This window comes from Bubalus bubalis, chromosome 22, assembly GCF_019923935.1.
Source record: "Bubalus bubalis isolate 160015118507 breed Murrah chromosome 22, NDDB_SH_1, whole genome shotgun sequence".
In the NCBI taxonomy this organism is placed as follows: domain Eukaryota; kingdom Metazoa; phylum Chordata; class Mammalia; order Artiodactyla; family Bovidae; genus Bubalus; species Bubalus bubalis.
In genome coordinates, this window is record NC_059178.1 from 47,951,933 (window position 1) to 47,971,060 (window position 19,128).

The 19,128-nt window shown below is 37.2% G+C and overlaps 1 long non-coding RNA gene across 1 annotated transcript in view; it reads right to left on the minus strand.

Moving 5' to 3' along the window:
- Positions 1-348: 348 nt before the first annotated feature.
- Positions 349-19,128, minus strand: part of LOC123331184 — a 28,421-nt gene continuing 9,641 nt past the window's right edge. Inside the window, exons 2-4 of the long non-coding RNA XR_006547704.1 lie at positions 12,662-12,741; positions 4,733-4,818; positions 349-1,466 (exon numbers count right to left, since the gene is read on the minus strand). This is a non-coding gene — a long non-coding RNA (uncharacterized LOC123331184). The remainder of the gene's footprint in view (positions 1,467-4,732; positions 4,819-12,661; positions 12,742-19,128) is intronic.

Here is a 19,128-nt window from a genome sequence, read left to right on the forward strand (position 1 = left end):
TTCTTCCCTAAGTCTTGGCTGCCATCAAAGTATTATTTTCCAGCAGTGAAGTGCTGATCTTTTATAACTCAAGAACAATTATATTCAGAATGAAACATGAAAAATACATTTAAAATAGAAAAGAAAATATATTTAGTGGAGATTTTGGTTCTCGCAGAGGTGTTTAGGTAACAGATAAAGTCATAGAATGGTATATAGGGCAATGTATTTGTGAATATCAGACTATTTGACACCTGAAATTTTCCTTCATGACTAATTTGGGCTTTATGTATTTAGGAAGAACTGTAATTGGTCATCTACAGGCAACTAAATCCATTTAATTTAATTTAATTAATAATACAGATCCAGACCAGTATGTATCCATTTATTCTCATAAACAGTGAAATACTAAATAAAGGAATTTTCTGTGTTCCACTGGGATAAACACATTTTAAATTGATTACAGATTGTATGGCATTAGCAATCACAAATAAATCATGTGAAATATACATATATAGTAAAATATACACATATTTTTCCTGCATATGAATGCATTTTTTAGCTGTATGTTTGGTGGGTAAGAACATCTATTTAGCAATCAGGCTGGAGATGAATTTTGGCTTTAACATCTATTGTCTACATGAACTTGGACAAACTACTTAACAAACTTTCTGTGACTTTGTAAAATGCAAATCAACAGTAGAGCCTGCATCATAAGGTTACTTTATGAGAGCTAAATGAGATAATATGTGTAAGGCATACGAGAGGTGCCTAGAATGCAATAAACTTTCAATAAACATAATAGGATTGTGTCTGTGACTGTGAATAGCAAGAGAGGGAGTTGTGTGTGTGTGTGTTTAAGATCTTTATTATTTTTTCTGAATAATCAAAAGCTTTTCACATTGATTTTCTAAATTTTACCCTCAAAGAAGTCATATGATTCACAGGTTTTAAAAATACAGAAAGAAAAAAGCAAAGAATGGAAAAATTTTTGTTCAAAAATAAAACGCAACTCTTAGAGTTTATCTCTATGTTATTAATCTTTCTTAAATGTCACTTAGATCACTTCACTTCCTAAACCCTTCTAAACCCTTCCAAACCAGCTCTAAACCCTTCAGTGGACTTTGATCAAGTTCTTCCTTGCCCACTTACAATTTATTTGACTTTGGGTCAGCCACTGTGTCCTTGTCAACTGATGTGAATGGGAATCTCGATCCTACCTACATCTGGGAACTGCTATGAGGACACATGGGAAGTTCCAACAGATATTTGCTGCTCTTGTCTGCCTGGCTCCTCCTTCCTGGGAGGAAATGTCCTCTTTCTCCATCTGTGTGTCTCCCGGAAGATTGTTCACCATATGGCTTGCTTGGTTCTCATCTCAGACCTGGGCATGTGGCAGAGGCTTAATCAATCATGGCACTCCATTCCCATGTCCTCAGCACTTGGCCCAAGGAATAGACAACCAAGGATATCCGAGAATAGTTTATCTATAAATTTATATACAAAAAGACCCTTGGTGAGAAAACATCCTCTTCTTGGATCATTACAGGGGATGGATCACCATATAGAGCATGGAGGCTAGAGTTTTTGCTATCACTTCTCCAGCCACATAAGGGGTATGCATGCATGCTCAGTCTCTCAGTCTTGTCCAACTCTTTGCAACCTTATGCATTGTAGTGTGCCAGGCTCCTCTGTCCATGGGATTTTTCAGGTAAGAATATTGTGTTTTTTTGTTTTTTGTTTTTTTAAACCTGAAACACTGTATTAGTTTTGCCATACATCAAAGAATATTGGAGTGGGTTGCCAATTCTTCCTCCAAGGGATCTTTCAGACCCAGGAATTGAACCCGCATCTCCTGCATCCCCTGCATTGGCCGGCAGATTGTTTACCACTGAGCCACCTGGGGAGCCTTACATAAGGGGAGCTCTCAATAATGGTAGAGAAAGAGGGCAACCAGGAAAAAGAAGTAGGTATGAGCAAAAGGGAACAGAACAAGTCCATAGCAAAACCAATATCATTCTAGAGCTTCAAGGCATTATTTACATTATTTCTCACTACCTTACATGATGCAGCCTACAGTTTTCTGCCTTTATTCGCATTACTCTATTGCCACTCCTCTCCCCACACCCCACTTAAATCCCTTTTCCTGACGCATTTTCAAATCTTGAGCTCTTTAATTTCTAGATTTCTTTTACTTCTCCACCACTTACTGATTTCCTTTTCTTCTGAAATTTCACCAAATATTACTTTGGTTTATACACAATAATATGTATACTATAATGATACTTTTGGATGTTTCATGTATCAGTCTGGATTTCTGATGCACACTTGTTTCTGTATTCCAGTCCTAAGACTCCTCTTCCTCTGTAATAGATGTCAAAGCTGTTTGCTTGGCAACTGTTTCCTAATTTTCAAATATCCAATCCCTGTTCACGGCAAAATTAGTAGACCTTTAATAGATAGTGCTTAGTTTAAAAGATTCTAAAAATCAAGAATGCTATACCAACACCATTTATAGACATTAAATATACTCACAGACAAAACATTTATCTTATTAATATAAAAATAAATACAAACAGGAAAGTACATATTAAACAGAGTAAAATAGATGTAGAAAAGAGCATACTTATAGGAGTAGGGTACAGTGATGAAAGACTTTTTACATGAATTAATTGTGATGTGGGCTATAAACTGAGGAGTATTAAAATAAAACTTCCACATTGAGATCCTAAATAAATTCATAACTGTATACCTATATTCTGGGTCACAAGTATTACAGGATCCCTCATGTAATCCCTCCCTATGGAGAATTAAAGTCAGAACCTTCCTCAAATATATGTTTTGTTACATGTACCCTGTTTTTACAATGAAGCAAGAAGACTGCACATTAAATGGATGTTAAACTGTAAGAAAACCCAATGTAAGAAAATATGGATTCAAAAATTCTAAAACATATATTAAAGAGATTGGGAAGCAGCTATTTCTATTGCCAAAAAATGTGTCCTATTTAATAGATAACTTGCTGCAATGTTAATTTAAAATTGAGCCGTCCAGTTCATGTAAAAGCATGTTTCAATTAAATTGTTCTTTGATTTAAAAAAATTTAACTCACACCAATATTTCATGAAAAGAAGCAGTTCATTTTTGTTGTCAAAACTCTGCTTTTCCAACCTTACTGTACATGTTTCATGTCTTAATAATGAATGGAATATGCTGCATAAAATGTATACCAGAGAAGTATGAGAATATTTAAATGTTTTAAATTTTTTTCCAAGTATTTGTTGAATAGTTTTCTGTTTTTTGTTTGTTGGCTTCTATTTTATTTATTCATTTTTTAAATGCTGGACAACAAAAACCCTCAAAAGTAAACACACATACGGTCTTTTTGTGTGATTCCAGATTTGCAGGGATTGATGATGGTGGTGATCACACTAATGATGTTAATGACAGTAATAATATCAATGGCAGAAGCAGTCAAGACAGGCAAAATGAAAAATTTTATATTTGAAATGGCCCTTTTAAACTGTCATTGCTTCCTTCCTTTCTTTTTTTGTCCTTTTCTCCATTGGCAACGGAGAAGGCAATGGCACCCCACTCCAGTACTCCTGCCTGGAGAATCCCGTGGACGGAGGAGCCTGGAAGGCTGCGGTCCATGGGGTGGCTGAGGGTCGGACACGACTGAACGACTTTACTTTCACTTTTCACTTTCATGCATTGGAGAAGGAAATGGCAACCCACTCCAGTGTTCTTGCCTGGAGAATCCCAGGGATGCGGGAGCCTGGTGGGCTGCTGTCTATGGGGTCACACAGAGTCGGACACGACTGAAGTGACTTAGCAGCAGCAGCAGCAGCAGCTCCATCGGCAATAATAGAGAATCACAAATAATTTCTAACTATATTATGTTCCTTGACACAGGAAGCCATATGTTTAATCCTGTTCTCAACCAAGCTGTAATGACATACTCATTTGTTCATATTGGCTGTAAAGTACTTTAATATCAATCATAGCATGTGATATAGATAAAAAGACATTAATAGGGAAAATACCTTAAAAAATACTGTTTCTAATAAAATAGTATCTTTGAGGCTGTACCATAAACAATGTCATTTCCATTCATTTTCTATCAAATTCATTCATTTTCTTTCAAATATGCTCTTTTGAGAGACCAAAAAAAAATGAAGATATAAGTAGCATGTTAAAAATTATACATAAAGCCCTTTTTTTTGTCCATACCAGGACCCCATGCTGAAAATCTTCATGGATCCTCATTTTAAATGTCCTGTCATCCCTCAAACGAGGAAAGATTCCAGCATTCAGGACTGTCACTATCTCACAATCTAAATCTAACAATGTGCTTCTCAGTGGCAGAATTGGCACAAAAATCTTTTGTCAAATTCTAGATTGTGAATTTTTTTTTAAAATATGGTCACCATGAAAATCTGCTAAAAATACAATTTTTGTTAATTGCCATATACAAGAGAAACAGCACCAGAGAACCACTATGCGGACATTAAATCAGATATAAATCAGGCATAAACTAGTAACATATGAAAACCCAGGTTAAAAAATTCTTTCATCAGAGCAGTGCTTAATTAACTGATAATTTTAAGAATCCCCAGCTCCAGCCTCTTTTTACTATGTCTGTTAACCAAAAAAAAAAAAGAGAGAGAGAAAGAGAGAGAAATTGAAAAGGGCATCCAAGCCTCTAGGACTTTATAAGACCAAAAAGGGAGACATTTGGTTATATTCATACCTGCAATAGAGTGCCAGTCATTTGCAGTGTACTGAATAAAGAACTGCCATTTTCAGTTCACACTGGGGAGTGAGAATGGGAAAATTCTGTAGGTAAAAAGGAAAATGTCACATTCACACAAAATACTGAAGATATAAAGTTGAGTGAAAAAAATATGTGGGAAGAAAAGAAGAAAAAGAAGACTGTGGGTGTTGGGGCAAGGCCAAAAGAGCAGAGAAACGAATTTGAGTTTTTAATTTTAAGAGAAGGAATTAAATTCCCCACCAGAAAAATAAATCAAGGGAACTTTTATAGGATGACTAATACATTAATAACCTACAGGAAGAGCTGAGCTCTCAGGTGAAGCCAGTTCAAAGACAAAAGGGCGAGCTCCCACTCTTCCGATACTGCCAAGGGATCTTCAATGAATTCACCGAGCGGAGACACAGAATCCGGAATTCCTAGAGATGTTCAACTGCGTCCAGAGTCTCTTGTGTACATCTCTGAAAGGCTTATTCTTGACTAATGAGCTTGTCTGAATCACCTATTTGCTTTAGTATTTGCAAGCAAACATACAATTATGCCTGAGCTAATTTTTGATTCCAAGTTTTCATTTTTTATGCAGCTTAGTTAACGCATAAAACCTTTCACAGTGTTCATGACAAAAAGGTTACTCTTTATTCTTTTGTGCCAGTGATTTTTTCAAAGCTAGCTTCACTGGATGTCATTTTCTCTCAAAACTTTTTTGCCTCCTTCCATTAGTGGAAAAGTCTAATTACTACATAATCAAAAAGAGAGGCGCACACGGCTGCCTGGCTCCACCACATCCACACAATGGCGCCGAACGCGTCTTAACAGTCCAGTGAACTGTCAGCCGCAAAAGTAATTGGAAATTGGGTGCTATTTCTTCTGTACTGGTAGTGGGAGTTGTTCTTGTGCTTGTTAATAGGCAAATCACTCTCCAGAGGTAGGGAGTGTATAGTTAGTTTGTAAAGACTTTTTATAATGTTAAAAAAAAAAAAAAAGAAGTTAAGACACTGCCTTACTCCATCTTAAATTTTTTTTTCAATTACACATTAAATGACTTGGCATTTGAGGTAATGTTATCTAGTGTTAATTCACCTGTTAGGAAATTGCCTCTCTCTAGAACCTGAGGTTAATAGAGTGCAAAAGACCATTCTTATCGAAGGGTGGGAGAAAGGTGATGAATTTACCCTATAAATTAAAATATAAAAAAAAACGGAAAGAAAACAGACTCCAAGTTCTGGCCTCACTCCTGAAAAGCTATTATGTTTTGTTGTTTTTTTCTGTTTTTAATTTGTTATTTTTATCCACTTTAGCAGGCCTCTGATCATTCCAGGCAGAACACACAGCACGGATGAAACTATACATGAAAGAATATGCTTCAGGAAGCAAAATTAATTGACAATGCAGGGAACATATTCACAGAGTCCATGGAGTCACAGCTGTGTGACTTCTATTCACATCACAGCAGAATCATTTGTCTGTTTAATATTTGCAAGAGCACATTGGAAAAGGAAAACCATGAAGTACTAAGCAGCCTTACTGACAAGCATGAATCCTCTTTATCCTATTTCACCTTTAATAGAAATACTAGTGCTAATAATTATTTAATCCATTTGCATCAATTCAGAATCCATTGAAAAGCAATGGAGGTCAGAAGATGGCTTCCCACAAGTGAGCCTATGAATAACTTTATGGACTACTAGGCTGCTGTTGGTGAAGCCCAGTTATTATAAATAAAGTCTCTGGTGAATTAATGGTAAAAAATGAATAACTAAAGACAGATACATGAGCTATTCATTTTCATTTCAGGAGATAGACCTTTGATCTCTACTTCACCCATCTCCAACAACTAAAGGTAACAGCAAATATGATCACATGTAATTTTTTTTCTAAATTGATATGTAATTGATTTATAATATTCTATTAGTTTCAGATGTAAGTAAAGTGATTCGTTTATGCATATATATACACATATGGTGGTTTATTACAGGATATCAAATATAGTTTCCTGTGCTATACGATAGGGCCTTGTTGTTTATCCATTTTATATATAATAGTTTATATCTGATGATCCCCAAACCCCTAATTTATCCTTCTTCCACCCCCTTGCCCCTTCAGTAACCAGAAGTCTGAGTTTGTTTATGTTTCATAAATAAATTCATTTTTGTCATATTTTAGATTCTACATATAAATGATATCATGACTTTTTTTTCTCTTTCTGACTTACTCACTTAGTATGACAGTGTCTATATTCATCTGTGTTGCTGAAAATGGCATTATTTCATTCCTTTTGTGACTGAGGACATGCAAAATTTTAAATAAGCTTCTAATGCTTACCTTTCACTTCCCTGATTACCAGATACCAGCATTCTTTTGATACCTAATAACTTCTCAGGAGCCCACAGTCAGATACATCCTGTTTGACCTAACTATTTTCCTATTTTCTCCCTGCAGTACTTATTTTTTCTATCTCTTTCTCTCAAGACACTATCGTAGGTAATCACATACAGGTTTGACCTGAGTGGCAACTGCTTAATGTATAAGTCAACTAAGTAGGACCATTTGAATTGTAGTTAGTTAATAATGATTTACTCTTTAACTATTTCAAATGATAGTCCAAATAGATCTGTTTGGCATTCCTTCTATTCAGTCTATTGTTGAAAACAATGACTTTTTTAAAAATCAAAATTATAATTAAGAAATTTCAACATATTACAAAGTAATTATTAAAAGATAGAAACTTTAAGGGGTCCCTGATAAACTGGGAACATTTTCTTTAAAACAGTGCAAAAATCAACAGAGATAAGGAGATACATTTACAGAAAATAAAGAAAAAGAACTGGGTTCATTTTCTTTAAAACAGTGCAAAAATCAACAGAAATAAGGAGATACATTTACAGAAAATAAAGAAAAAGAACTGGGTTGGGGGGAAGGAGGGACTTTTAAGAAAATGATTTTGAATTTGAATAAAACTCCACCACTTCTTAGTTCTACAGCTTTGTGTATATATGTGTATATATATATATATAGAACTATTTCAACCTCAGTTTTCTTATCTTTAGAATGGAAATTTTGTCTCTGCAAGTATCTAGTGAAGATTAGAATAATAAATACTCCAGGCACAGAGTAGCCCCTCAGTAAGCAGCAATAGTGGAAGAACTGGTAGTGGCGGCAGCAGCAGCAGTAAGAGTAGACTAGTCTTTAGAGAGACATATTTAACTACAGGCTAAATACAAAAGAGCAATTTCATGCTGTAGGGAAAAGACAGTATTCTGAAATGTGTTTTTAGGCATGTAATGGAAGGGGGAAAAGCAAATGGCTAATAAACATGAAAAAAGAGTTCAATTTTACTAGTCATCAGGGAAATGCAAATTAAATAATGAGATACCATTATGCAAACATCAGATTGGCAAAAATTAAAAAGTGTGACAATATCAAATACAATTGAGGATATGAAAAAAAGGAGCTATGAGAAGCACTTTAGAGAGCAATTTGCAATAACTAGTTTAAAAGCTGTAGGTCCTCTGCTGCTCTCCTGTGGCACTGCTCCACTGGAGACATGCTCACATCCGAGCAGGAGGACAAACGTGCAAACATTGCTTATAACAGAACAAATAAATGGAGAAAACCTAAATGTCTCTCAACAGGAGAATGGATACATGAAAATGGATATATAATCATTAAACGGACTATGTTAGAATATTTAAAATTAAAGAATCAAAGCTATATGTATCAACATGAACAAACCTTAAAAACAATGCTAAAATGAAAAAAGGATGTTAATAAATAATGAAGATAATAAACTGGCTTTATATTGGTTCTGGAAAAGTACAAAAGCATGAAATGGTACACAGTAGATTCAGAATGCTACTTGATCCTGGGAAGGAAATGAGAAAAATAGAAGTATAAAGTCCATGATATTTGATTTCTTTCAAAAAACCTGAAACAGAAATGACAAATGGATAAGATTTCTTGAACTTTGTACCATGTGTGCAGAAAGGCCCACACAATTGCATATATAAACTCTAAACTCTGGATCTTAGAGTCACCATCTGTAAAATGAAATAACTGGACCAGCTAATCACCAAGTTCCCTTCCAGCTGAGATATTATATAACTCAAAAAGTGATAAGACAGACTTATAATGACTGGGCAGGCTATCCAAGTTGTTCTCTGGCACAGAAAGGGAAAATGAGGACTTCTCTAGTGGTTTAGGGGTGAAGAATCTGCCCACCAGTGCAGGGGACACAGGTTTGATCCCTTCCAGGAAGATCCCACATACAATGGGTCAATAAAGCTCATGCACCACAACTATGGAGCGTGACCCTAGAGCCTGTGCTCTGCTACACGAGAAGCCAACAAAAGAAGAAGCCTGTATACTACAACTAGAGAAGAGCCTCCACGTGCAACAACTAGAGAAAGCCTACGCATAGCAACAAATAAATAAATAAATAATAAAAATCTTTTTAAAAAGGGAAAATCCGTTTACATTTGAGGAGAAATAATAGAAAGCTATAGTAAGTACTGGCATAAAGATAAACATATAGATCAATGGAACAGATTTGAGAGTTCAGAAACAAGCACAAAGACAAAAGAAAAATAAATAAATTAGATTTCATTAAATTAAAATATTTTAATTTCAAAAGACACCATCAAGAAAATGAAAAGACAACCTACAGAATGGAATAAAATATTGGCAAATCATATGTCTAATAAAATCCTTGTATCAAGAATAAAGAATTCTTATTAATCAACAATAAAAAGACAAATCACCCAAATTTTTAAATGAGAATGGGCTTTGAATAGACATTTATCCACAAACAAACATACACACAGTACACAAAGGAGCAATAAACACACAAAAAGATGTTCAACATCATTAGTCATTACCAATAACAAGTGGCAAGGATGTGAAGAAATATGTAACCTCATGCATTGCTGGTGGGAATATAAATTAGTGCAGCCACTTTGGAAAATAGTTTGATAGTTCTTCAAAAAGTTAAACTTTTGAGTTACAATATTACCCAGCAATTCCAATTCTAAAGAATTGAAAGGATATAACCACACAAAACTTGTACAATAATGTTCATAACAGTACTATTAATAATAGTCAAACAGTAGAAACAATACAAATATTTATACATGATCAATGAATAAACAAATTAGGTATAGCTATGGAGAAGCTCTATACAGTCAGCAAAAACAAGACCAGGAGCTGACTGTGGCTCAGATAATGAACTCCTTATTACCAAATTCAGACTGAAATTGAAGAAAGTAGGGAAAACCACTAGACCATTCAGGTATGACCTAAATCAAATCCATTATGATTATACAGTGGAAGTGAGAAATAGATTTAAGGGCCTAGATCTGATAGAGTACCTGATGAACTATGTAATGAGGTTCGTGACATTGTATAGGAAACAGGGATCAAGACCATCCCCATGGAAAAGAAATGCAAAAAAGCAAAATGGCTGTCTGGGGAGGCCTTACAAATAGCTGTGAAAAGAAGAAAAGTGAAAAGCAAAGGAGAAAAGGAAAGATATAAGGATCTGAATGCAGAGTTCCAAAGAATAGCAAGAAGAGATAAGAAAGCCTTCCTCAGTGATCAATGCAAAGAAATAGAGGAAAACAACAGAATGGGAAAGACTAGAGATCTCTTCAAGAAAATTAGAGATACCAAGGGAACATTTCATGCAAAGATGGGCTCGATAAAGGACAGAAATGGTATGGACCTAACAGAAGCAGAAGATTTTAAGAAGAGGTGCAAGAATACACAGAAGAACTGTACAAAAAAGATATTCATGACCAAGATAATCACGATGGTGTGATCACTCATCTAGAGCCAGACATCCTGGAATGTGAAGTCAAATGGGCCTTAGAAAGCATCACTATGAACAAAGCTAGTGGAGGTGATGGATTTCCAGTTGAGCTATTTCAAATCCTGAAGGATGATGCTGTCAAAGTGCTGCACTCAATATGCCAGAAAATTTGGAAAATTCACCAGTGGCCACAGGACTGGAAAAGGTCAGTTTTCATTCCAATCCCAAAGAAAGGCAATGCCAAAAATGCTCAAACTACTGCACAATTGCACTCATCTCACACGCTAGTAAAGTAACGCTCAAAATTCTCCAAGCCAGGCTTCAGCAATATGTGAACCGTGAAATTCCTGATGTTCAAGCTGGTTTTAGAAAAGGCAGAGGAACCAGAGATCAAATTGCTAACATCCGCTGGATCATGGAAGAAGCAAGAGAGTTCCAGAAAAGCATCTATTTCTGCTTTATTGACTATGCCAAAGCCTTTGACTGTGTGGATCACAATAAACTGTGGAAAATGCTGAAAGAGATGGGAATACCAGACCACCTGACCTGCCTCTTGAGAAATCTGTATGCAGGTCAGGAAGCAACAGTTAGAACTGGACATGGAACAACAGACTGGTTCCAAAAAGGAAAAGGAGTACATCAAGGCTGTATGTCACCCTGCTTATTTAACTTATATGCAGAGTACATCATGAGAAACGCTGGGCTGGAAGAAGCACAAGCTGGAATCAAGATTGCCGGGAGAAATATCAATAACCTCAGATATGCAGATGACACCACCCTTATGGCAGAAAGTGATGAGGAACTCAAAAGCCTCTTGATGAAAGTGAAAGTGGAGAGTGAAAAAGTTGGCTTAAAGTTCAACATTCAGAAAACGAAGATCATGGCATCTGGTCCCATCACTTCATGGGAAATAGACAGGGAAACAGTGGAAACAGTGTCAGACTTTATTTTTCTGGGCTCCAAAATCACTGCAGATGGTGACTGCAGCCATGAAATTAAAAGACGCTTACTCCTTGGAAGAAAAGTTATGACCAACCTAGATAGCATATTGAAAAGCAGAGACGTTACTTTGCCAACAAAGGTCCATCTAGTCAAGGCTATGGTTTTTCCAGTGGTCATGTATGGATGTGAGAGTTGGACTGTGAAGAAGGCTGAGCGCCGAAGAATTGATGCTTTTGAACTATGGTGTTGTAAAGTCCCTTGGACTGCAAAGAGATCCAACCAGTCCATTCTGAAGGAGATCAGCCCTGGGATTTCTTTGGAAGGAATGATGCTAAAGCTGAAACTCCAGTACTTTGGCTACCTCATGTGAAGAGTTGACTCATTGGAAAAGACCCTGACTCTGGGAGGGATTGGGGGCAGGAGGAGAAGAGGATGACAGAGGATGAGATGGCTGGATGGCATCACTGACTCGATGGATGTGAGTCTGTGTGAACTCTTGGAGTTGGTGATGGACAGCGAGGCCTGGTGTGCTGCCATTCATGGGATCACAAAGAGTCGGACACGACTGAGCCACTGAACTGAACTGAACTGATGCAATAGAATATTGGTTGGCCTTTAAATATAATGAAGTACTGGGCTTCTGGTTCAAGATGGCAAAGTAAAAGGACGTGTGCTCCTCCCCTTCTGTGACAGCACCAAAAATGTAACTAGTTGTTGAAGAATCATCAGCAGGAGGATGCTAGAACCCACCAAAAAAGATCCCCATGCCCAGAGATGAAGAAGAAGATGAAATGAGATTGTAGAAGGGATGCAATCACAATAAAACCAAATCCCATGCCCACTGTGGGGAGTGAGGGGGTTGCAAACCATAATCTGGAGAACAATAATACCAAAGAAGTTCTCTTGCTATTCTGAAGGTTCTGAACCTCATGTCAGGCTTCTCAGCTTGAAGATCCGGCAAAGGAACTGGGAATTCCCAGGGAATCTGACTTTGAAAGCCGGTGGGATTTGATTATAGGACTTCCACAGGACTGGGGGGAAACAAAGACTGAATTCTTGGGAGGCACAAACAAACAAAATTTTTTGTGCACCAAGACCCAGGGGAAAGCAGCAGTGACACCCCCCCCCCCCCCCCCCCGCCCCAGAGACTGAACCAGACTTACCTTAGTGTTGGAGGGTCTCCTGTGGAGATGTGGGTTGGCAGCAGCTCTCTGTGGGGATGGGGGCACTAGTAGCAACATTCCTGGAAGGGGACATTTGGTATAAGCCCTCTTGGAGATCATTATTAACCATGCCATAGAGTCCGAAGACCCCAGAACTGAGTTGCCTTAGGCCAGACAACAAACAGGCCAGGAGCTCAACACCACCCCTCAGTGGATGATTGGATTAAAATTTTACTGAGCATGGCCCTGCCCACCAGAGCAAGACCCAGTGCCTCCATCAGTCCCTCCCATCAGAAGTGTATACAAGCATTTTAGCCTCATCCACCAGAGAGCAGACAGAAGAAGCAAGAAGAACCATAATCCTGCAGTGGTCAGAATGAAAACCACATTACAGAAAGTTAATCAGAATGAAAAAGCAGAAGATTATGTCCCAGATGAAGGGACAAGATAAACCCCCAGAAAAACAACTAAATGAAGCAGAGATAAGCAACCTCCCAAAAAAGAAAGTTAGAATAGTGATAGTAAAGATGATCCAGGATCTCAGCAAAAGAATGGAGAAGATGCAAGAAGTGTTTACAAAGGACCTAGAGGAACTAAAAAACAAACAAACAGAGATGAAAAATACACTAGAAAAAAATCAATAACAGAGAAACTGAAGTAGAAGAATGGATAAGTGACCTGGAAGACAAAATGGTGACGATTACTGCCACAGAACAGAATATAGAGAAAAGAATGAAAAAAAAAAAAGAAGAAGAAGAAGAAGACAGCCTAAGAGACCTCTGGGACAACATTAAATGCACCAACATTCATATTATAGGGGTCCTAGAAGGAGAATATAGAGATAAAGGATCCAAAAGCATATTTGAAGAGATAATAGCTGAAAACTTCCCTAACATGGGATAGGAAATAGTCAATTATCCACAAAGCACAGAGAGTCCCAGGAAAGATGAACCCAAGGAGGAACACACCAAGACACATAGTAATTAAGCTGACAAAAATGAAAGACAAAGATAAAATATTAACAACAATAGGGAAAAGAAACAAATAACATACAATAGAACTCCCATAAAGTTATCAACTTATTTCTCAACAGAAATTCTACAAGCCAGAAGGGAATGGTATGGTATATTTAAAATGATGAAAGGGAAGAACCTACAACCAAGAATACTCTACCCAGAAATACGTTCAGATTTGACAGAGAAATCAAAAGCTTTTCAGATAAGCAAAAATTAAGAGAATTCAGCACCATCAAACCAGCTTTACAACAAATATAAAGGAACTTCTCTAGGCAGCAAACACAAGAGGAGGAAAAGACCTACACAAAATAAACCCAAAGCAATTAAGAAAATGGTAATAGGATCATGTGTGTCAGTAGCTTAGTCGTGTCTGCCTCTTTGCAACCCCATGGGACTGTAGTTCAAGCTCCTCTGTCCATGGAATTTTCCAGGCAAGAATACTGGAGTGGGTTGCCTTCTCCAGGGGATCTTCCTAACGAGGAATCAAACCCAGGTCTCTTGTATTGCAGGCAGATTCTTTACCATCTGAGCTGCCAGTATAAGATCATACATATAGGATCCTACCATCTGAGCTACCAGGGAAGCCTATATAGGCTTATACTTATTGATAATCACCTTAAGTGTAAATGGATTAATTGCACCAACCAAAAGACATAGACTGGCTGCGTGATGAAACCACATGCATGACACATGCATCACTCTACTTAACTCCCCAAATTGTATGTGATTGTTTTATATTGTTAGGTTAATCATGTTACCATTATGGCCTATGATTGTAATTATCTTTTATTTTTTTGTCTGGCTATTGATTGCGAGAACTGATAAATATCTTTTACTATTGTGATTATGTAACCTTTATTCACTTAATACCATTATATCATGACTGGTCAATTGAAAATAATAAAATTCTATATCAATAAAACTACCATTTAATAGAAAAACATGTAACCACTTTAAAAAATTCAGATGCATATGGAGGCACAGTTATAGAGAACAGATTTATGGACATGAGGGTAGAGGGAGAAAGGAGAGGGTGGGATGCATGGAGAAAGTAACATGGAAACATATATTACCATATGTAAAATAGATAGGCAATAGGAATTTGCTATATGACTCAAAGTCAGACATGACTGAGCGACTCACTTCACTTTAGAAATTTTATGAATTTTAGCCTAGCTAAAAATATGATGACATTTTGATTCCACTTGTTTTACTTAGTATAAATAGAATGCTAGGTTTCTAATTTATAGTCACTCAAAACTTTGATATAGTTCCATGTATTTTTGGCATCTAGTTTAGTTCAGTTCAGTTGTTCAGTCGTGTCCGACTCTTTGCGACCCCATGAATTGCAGCACGCCAGGCCTCCCTGTCCATCACCAACTCCTGGAGTTCACTCAGACTCACATCCATCGAGTTGGTGATGCCATCCCACCATCTCATCCTCTGTCATCCCCTTTTCCTCCTGCCCCCAGTCCCTCCCAGCATCAGAATCTTTTCCAATGAGTCAACTCTTCACATGAGGTGGCCAAAGTACTCGAGTTTTAGCTTTAGCATCATTCCTTCCAAAGAACACCCAGGACTTATCTCCTTCAGAATGGACTGGTTGGATCTCTTTGCAGTCCAAGGGATTTTCCAACACCATAGTTCAAAAGCATCAATTCTTCAGCACTCAGCTTTCTTCACAGTCCAACTCTCACGTCCATACATGACCACAGAAAAAACCATAGCCTTGACGAGACGGGCCTTTGTTGGCAAAGTAACGTCTCTGCTTTTCAATATGCTATCTAGGTTGGTCATAACTTTCCTCCCAAGGAGTAAGCGTCTTTTAATTTCATGGCTGCAGTCACCATCTGCAGTGATTTTGGAGCCCAGAAAAATAAAGTCTGACACTGTTTCCACTGTTTCCCCATCTATTTCCCATGAAGTGATGGGACCAGATGCCATGATCTTCGTTTTCTGAATGTTGAGCTTTAAGCCAACTTTTTCACTCTCCACTTTCACTTTCATCAAGAGGCTTTTGAGTTTCTCTTCACTTTCTGCCATAAGGATGGTGTCATCTGCATATCTGAGGTTATTGATATTTCTCCTGGCAATCTTGATTTCAGCTTGTGCTTCTTCCAGCCCAGCATTTCTCATGATGTACTCTGCATATAAGTTAAATAAGCAGGGTGACAATATACAGCCTTGATGTACTCCTTTTCCTATTTGGAACCAGTCTGTTGTTCCATGTCCAGTTCTAACTGTTGCTTCCTGACCTGCATACAGATTTCTCAAGAGGCAGGTCAGGTGGTCTGGTATTCCCATCTCTTTCATAATTTTCCAGTTTATTGTGATCCACACAAAACTAATAGCCCTTGCTATCTTTATGGGAAGGAAATAATCAGATTAATTTATTCCAAAGTACCTATTATTTTGGAATCTTAGTACTTCCACTTCCTTTTTTTGGGCTCTAAAATCACTGCAGATGGTGACTGCAGCCATGACATTAAAAGACGCTTACTCCTTGGAAGAAAAGTTTAGTACTAAGTACTAAGTACTAAAGTATTAAGCCCAAATAAAGGTGGAATATATCTGAAGTCTTGCTTCTAAATAAACTCAATACTATATTCCAGGAATTATTTAAAGGGAACAAATCTAATTTCAGTAATTAAGATTACTCTGAGTTCCAGATTGTACAGCTTTTGTTTTTTCCAGGTATGGGTTCTTGATTGTGTGCAAGAGAAAAACATGACCACCTTTATTAAAAATGTAGCATGAACAAACAATGAAGATTTGTTAAGTGACTGATATTTCAAGGTAATTTCTGCTACAACATAAACTACGAGTCTTGACTAAAGTAAGCTAGAAGTCCAAAAATAAGAAAATCGGTATGAAAAAAGACATTCAGCTTTGTCAAGACTGGTTGTTGTTTGGAAAGAAAGAAAGCATTTGAAGCTAGAATATCAATGTGGGCAAAAGGAGAGATGTCAGGTCCACGTGAACAAAGAGGAAGAATGACGAGTACAAAGAAAATATTGGAAAATATCATTAGCCATATGGTATAGGGCCAGAGTCTGAAATCCAGTGTACTACATAAGATACTTTAACTGCAAGTAACAAATTGATTTGAGCTAGTTTAATCCAAATAGAGGAAATTATTTAAATGATATGGAAGAGTTTAAAGGAACCAAAATTGAAGAATGCCACCAAGGCTCAGAGAAGGTTGAGAATCAAATCTGGGAAAGCTGGCAGAAGTACCTTTTCTGAAAATTCCACTGCTACATTTTTTGGTATGTGTTTTTCATCCTTCTCTCTCTCACACTCTGCAAATGAGCTTTATTAGCTTCTATTTATGTGTTATAGTTCTAGACACAGACTGATAATGTCTAGATTCCAATATCATATCCCAAGAAAGATGACATTTGGGTACTGTTAAAGTCAGATCCCCCACCAACTCAATCAGTTGTAGGCCAAAAGGGATGATTATATCATACTTACCAGGGTGCTTGAAACTCACCCTGTAAATCAAGAGTTTCCCACAAAGGAGACAGCTTTGTGGGCCAGACTAGCCTCCAGTATTTGCTCACTACAGAAAGATAAATTAATATATGATAGCTTATACAACAATGAAAAGGCAAATAATATGATAAAAACTATTTTAGAAAATTTTACATTGGCATTAATGAGCAAAGTAGGTCAAGATAAACAGAATAGATCAAGAAACATACATGTGAACATGTGTCCAAGCAAAATTAGCTGTTTATTTCACAACAAAACTAAATATGAAGTAAAATTCAGTTAAATTGTGTCAATAATCATGATTATTTCTCATTTGATATTCCAATACTTGAATACTTGAATTCTAGCACAATACTGAGTGGACAATTTCTTATTTGGTTAAAGGTATATTTTTTAATGGAGCAAATCAAGTCAGTTCCTCAAATTTTAAAGATAAACACACACAGACCTCATAACATTAGTAATGAAACATTAATGCTTTCTACCTGGTTGATAATGGAAATTTTCTTTATCCTTAAACATTAAATATTTTATGTTTAACTTTTCAAGCTATGAATAATATATTTTCTCATATATTTTTTCATTGGAAATTTTTATCTTCTTTTGATTCAATCCTGAAAAGAAATGATAGTTTGATAAGGTGGAGAGGGCCTTAGCCTGATAGTTATAAGACCTACTCTGAAATCATAATTCCACCTCTCTTAGTCTTTGAAGAACAGAACTAGGCAGGAAGAATCATTGTTTCCTCAAAAAGATATTGATTTTTTAAAAAAATATTTAACAAAGAGGGTTTTGAGCAACACCAGAAAGCATCATTTGGTTCAGGCTGAAACCAAATGCAGAGAGTTGGTATATGTATGGTCTTCCCATTTCCTATACCATCCTGTGGACCACTGTGATTGGCTGAGTAGCAATAACCCCATCATAACACTGGACTCTCAGAGAAGAATCTTAGACTCTTACCGTATTCCCTTCCTGTGGTGTTCTGTATTGTGGAGGATAAGGATGTAGCCTAACAGAGAACATCAGAGTCTGAACTTGAGTATAACTGTTCTAGGGTTTCTGAATGCCAGCAGCCCTACACAAAGCTACTTACAGGAAGTTGATCTTTTCAAAAACCCAAGCCTTAATTAGTTACTGAGGTGTATAATTTTCCTGTTCCAAGGTAGTCTGACACTGTGCTTGTGCTTAGTCACTCAGTTGTGTCCAACTCTTTGTGACTGCATAGACTATAGCCTGCCAGGCTCCTCTGTCCATGGGAATTCTCCAGACAAGATGACTGCAGTGGGTTTCCATATTTCCATACAGTTGGGAAGATCTCCAGGGGATCTTCCCAACCCAGGATTTGAACCCAGGTCTCCCACATTGCACGTGGATTCTTTACCATCTGAGACACTACGGAAGCACAAGAATACTGGAGTGGGTAGCCTATCCCTTCTCCAGGGGAACTTCCTTACCCAGGAATCAAACCAGGGTCTCCTACATTGCAGGCAGATTCTTTACCAGCTGGGCTACCTGGGAAGTTCCAGTATCTGACACTGCTGCTGCTGCTGCTAAGTCACTTCAGTTGTGTCCGACTCTGTGCGACCTCATAGATGGCAGCCCACCAGGCTCCCCTGTCCCTGGGATTCTCCAGGCAAGAACACTGGAGTGGGTTGCTATTTCCTTCTCCAAATCATGAAAGTGAGAGAGTACTGGAATGGGGTGCCATTGCCTTCTCCATATCTGACACTACTTATCAGCAAATAGAAAGATAGAAAGGCATGCATGATATAAGTTTTCTTTTCTACCATCACTTGATGATAGGGTTAAAACTTATGTTTTCAAATAAACATATGTTCTCCCAAACCTACAGTAGTATAAGCCATGATTTGATCTGGCACAACTTCTACTGACATCTCTTATCACACAATGTTAGTGTCCCCCATTGAACTCTGAAACCTCAAGGGAAGA